The sequence below is a fragment of the Oryctolagus cuniculus genome, chromosome 14 (genome assembly GCF_964237555.1).
Source record: "Oryctolagus cuniculus chromosome 14, mOryCun1.1, whole genome shotgun sequence".
Lineage (NCBI taxonomy): Eukaryota > Metazoa > Chordata > Mammalia > Lagomorpha > Leporidae > Oryctolagus > Oryctolagus cuniculus.
Genome location: NC_091445.1, coordinates 96,894,479 through 96,898,882, shown reverse-complemented (window position 1 = coordinate 96,898,882; position 4,404 = coordinate 96,894,479). Strand labels below are relative to the sequence as shown.

Sequence of the window (4,404 nt, the reverse complement as noted above, 5' to 3'; positions counted from 1 at the left end):
CGCAGGCGCGGGCGGGGCGGCGGAGTGACGTGGGCGGGCGGGGGGCGCTGGCGGGGCGGGGCGTCCCCGGAGCCCCGCCTCCTGCCGGCGGGAGAGGCGCGAGGGCCGCGCGGATGCGGAGACCGGGGGCGGTATCGGGGGGCGCCTGCGGCCAAGGGCGGTCTCCGGCCCCAGGGCGCGGGAGCTGGGGGCTCGGAGCCGGGGTTCCCGCGCCTCCCAGCCCAGGGGCGTGGGCGCGGGCGCGGGGTTTGGCCGGCCTGCTCGGGGACCCTGCACCGCCTCTTCTACTTCCCCGTCTCTGAGCTCACGTGGGGGCGACCCCGGAAGGCTGCGGAGCAGTGGCGGAGGTGCCCCCGACCTGGACCGCGACCCCAGGAGACCGCGGGGTCCTTCGGACGCGGCGCGGAGTCTCCCGCGGGCGGAGGGGACGTCGGGGAACCTCTCGTTTGTGGCGCTTTATTAGGGCGAAAGCAAAACAGCTTCCTGGTCAAACTTTGCAAATTAAAAAAAAAAAAAGCCAACTCCAGGCTGGCTTTAGGGCTCAGCTGAAGTCTGCGGGTGGGGGGAGGGCGGGGGGGAGGTCTGGAATCAGGAGGAGGGGAGGGGGCGGCTGGGACGTTTCCTGACCGCATGTCGGGGGTCGGGGAGCGCCCCCTACCCCGTGCCCCTGCCGGCCGGCCTGGTGGAGTGGGGCTTGCTGAGGGCCTTCTGCTTTGAGACCTGGATGGGGGAGAGGTGGAGGGGTTCCCAGACGAGGGTAGGCGAGGGGAGAGTGCAGCCCCTGTGGGGTCCACGTTAAAGCCTGCTCTTGCCCGTGGTGAGTGACCTCGCCTGCCCACCCTCTGTGCCCCGAGGGGTGGGACACCTTGGGTACTGGGCTGAGGGTCCCACTGGCAGCCTGGTCATCAGCACCCCACTGCCTCTGGGCTCCAGTCTCCGGCGGGAGAGCCCAGCGTGAGCGCCGGTCCACCACAGACCAGACCAGAAAGCTGCCCCCAAAGGCTGCCCGGGCTCTGACAAGGGCCGCACCTGGGCACTGCGGGAGCCGTCTCCGCCCTGTGACCTCATTTGGCATTAGGGTCTCTGCAGTCAGTCATAGGAAGATGTGGCCTTCGGGTGGGCCCTGCCTGCCCCCTGCCCCCTCCCCCCACCCTGTGTCCCCCCCAAACCGAGTCATGCGTGGACACCCCAGAGCACGCCGGAAGCTGGAGAGGGGCCTGCCCACCCCTGTCTGGGACTTCTGTCCTTCAGCCCTGGGAGGGGCATGAAGCCTGTGGTAGCTCGGCCGTGGTCCTGGCCGTGGCCCTGGCCGTGGGAGCCCCAGGAAGCTGCAGGGGTGGAGGAAGGACGAGAGCAGCCTCAGCCAGGCCTGCAGGGTCCCCTGCTGCCCCCTGCCCTGCCCAGTCGCTGCTGGAGCTGCCTTGGGGGACACAGTGTTGGCTGCTCTGGGGCCTTGAGGCAGGGTCCAGCTACAGTGAGAGGCCCTTGAGCCGGCTGGAGGGGCAGGCGAGCTGGCGGCCATGCACTCCCCTGCCTGCCACTAGCCAGCACTGGGCCCCGGGCGGGGAGCCAGAGCCAGTGCGCTGCCGGGGACAGGCTGGGTGGCCAGAGGGCAGCTCGGGCGCCACAGTCAGCATGTCAGGGAGGGGGTGCTCGCTCAGCTGCCCGCGGCAGTCATCCCTGGGGTCTGGGCCGGGCGGAGGCGCCGACAGTGTGGATCTGGGAGGAGGGTCTGGGGTGCAGCGGGAGGGTGGTCAAGAGTGGCCCCAGCGTGGCCCGGAGCTGTGCGTGGCAGAGGCTCTCCAGGAATGGGGGCATTTGTGGAGGGTGGGGGAGGGCCCTGGGAACCCCGAGACAGCTGGGGCCTCGTCCTGAGAGCTGCCCAGCAGGAGCTGTGGCGTGGACGGCGTGGGGAGAGGTGGCACCTGTGAGGGCGTCAGAGTTAAGAAGTGCGTTGAAGACCCCGCGTTCCGCCCCCGCGTCCTGGTGCAGTGTCAGTTTGCATGTTGCTGGTTTAACCGGCGAACTTGTGTTAGGCGCCTGGGTCTCTGTTCCCGGGAAACCCTGGCCTGTGAGGCTGGTTGCTCGTGGTGTCCGGCTTTCGGATGGGGATGGCGCTGCCTTCGTGCAGTGCGTGGCAGCGTCCGAATCCCGTGAGTGCCGCTGCGTCTGTGCACGGCTGTCCTTTTAGGAAACTTTTAAATTACAGATTCGAGTTCTTCAGCGGTTTGGGGCTATTCGTCTCTCTTCTCATTTTAAACAGTGCTTCCTTATTGAACTTGAGAGAGAGAGAGAGAGAGAGAGAGAGAGAGAGAGGGCTCCCATGCAGCAGTTCGCTCCCCAGGTGCCTCCACAGCGGGGCTGCTACCGGCCTGAGCTGCTTCCCCTCCCGGGCATCGGGGAAGCTGGAGCTGGCGGTGCAGCCAGGGCTCGAGGCCGGGCACCGGACGTGGGGTGCAGGTGCCCAAGCCGCATCTCTCCACTTCTTCTGGACTCAGTTCTCCAAGGTCGGCGTGTCCTGGACTTCGTCCGTCGGCTCGTGTTGTTGGATTCACTGGCGTGTGATGGTCCTCTCAGTATCCGTCGGTCTGGACCGCTGTCTGTCCAGATCCCGGAGCTTGGCCGTCTGTGCCGTCTCTGTGCCACGTCTGCTACAGGTGCTCGGTGTGGCCGGTCAGTGGAGACAGCTGCTTCGGGGTTCGTGTTTTTTCTGTTATTTCCCCACTCTGTTTCAGGCCTACCTTGTCCTGTCCTCCTTTGTTGCTGTTGACGGCTCCCCGCCCCCACCAGCTCTGGGGCAGCCCTGGCCCTCCCCTGCGGCCACCCTCATGCCAGAGGTCTCACGGCTTCATGTGTGGTCTCTGGTCTCCTGCTCAGCACCCCACGCCCCGCCTGGGGTCTGTGTCCACTGGGGCCCGACAGGGCGGCCCAAGGCCTCAGCTTTACCGCCCACAGCTCTGGAGGCTGAAGGCCACAATGGAGGTGCCGGCAGTGTCCGTGTCCCGGGAGGGTCTCTGGTGCCTCCTCCCAGTCCTCACCTGGGGACAGACTGGGCAGCTCTAGGGGCCCCCTCTGGAAGAGAGCTGACCTGTGAGGAGACTCTGCCCTCCTGACTGCGCGCCTGGGGCTCCGCCTCCTGGAGACTCCGCCCTCCTGGCCACACCCCCGAGCCTCCGCCTCCTGGAAACTCCACCCTCCTGGCCGCCCCCCTTCCCCCAGGCTCGGCTTCCCGGCCCCATCACCTGGATTGGGGACACCCAGTGCAGTTCCTGGCAGCTCCAGGCACCTGTCTGACTGCGCCTGCAACCACCCCAAGGCCAGCAGGCCAGGCCCGCGGCTCCCCTTCCTTGCTCGCAGCCTATTCTGTCCTAACGGCCTGGCCTCGCTTGATTCTCATCCGGGCGCGGCAGGTCCATGGTGTCTGGATGACCCCCACAGGCCCTGAGACCTGCAGGGAGGCCCCGGCACCGTCAGGAGCCAGGACGTGGGGGTGCCGGGCACCTGCTGTGTGGGAGCCCTGCAGAGTGTGGGGTGGGCCTGGCCTGTGTGGGTCCCTGTGGAAGGAGCACCCCGAGAACACATGAGCCCCCGGGGCATCAAAGCAGGTGCTCCTGGTGCCCCCCCCGGACGTCTCCAGGCCACGCATGGTGCAGCTGTCACCGCCAGTGTCCCCAGGGTTCCTTGTAAGTGGAGGTGGGGTGGCTCTCCTGCAGGGGACCTGCCCCGCCTGGCTGCCGCAGTGCCCCTCATTCCGGAGCCTCCTTCCAGGTCCCCCAGCCCTGCCGGCAGGAGGGCTCCGGCTCAGCGGCTCCCGTTGCCTCTTCCTGGGCGTCCTGGCCTGAAAGCCAGGCTGGTGAGAGCCGGCCTCGTGTGCCTTGCTCCGTGTGTCTGCGGGCGCAGGCATCTGCTCCGAGGTGCAGGAGGACACGAAAGTGCCCAGGGTCTCGTCAGGCCTGCCCCAAGGACGCGGCTGCCACTGTCCACTTCCACAGGTGACCTTCAGAGAGGCCTCGGCCACCCAGCATGTTCCCAATGTGGCATCCAGTGAGGGTTTAGCTGGCGCTGTGGCGTAGCGGGTAAAGCCGCTGCCTGCAGTGCGGGCATCCCATATGGGCGCTGGTTCAAGTTCCGGCTTGCTCCACTTCCAATCCAGCTTTCTGCCATGGCCTGGGAAAGCAGTAGAAGATGGCGCAAGTCCTTGGGCCCCTGCACCTGCTTGGGAGACCCGGAAGAAGCTCCTGGCTTCTGGCTTCGGATCAGCGCAGCTCCAGCCATTGCAGCCAATTGGGGAGTGAATCAGTGGATGGAAGACCTCCCTCTCTCTCTTTCTCTCTCTCTCTGCCTCTCTTTCTCTCTCTGTGTAACTCCGATTTTCAAATAAATAAATAAATCTTTTTTTTTAAA

At 66.5% G+C, this 4,404-nt stretch overlaps 1 long non-coding RNA gene across 1 annotated transcript; it reads left to right on the top strand.

The window, feature by feature from the left end:
• Positions 1-64: 64 nt before the first annotated feature.
• On the top strand, positions 65-4,404 carry LOC138845262 (uncharacterized). The gene is made up of 2 exons (XR_011382166.1): positions 65-3,992; positions 4,154-4,404. It is a non-coding gene; the product is annotated as an uncharacterized lncRNA (long non-coding RNA).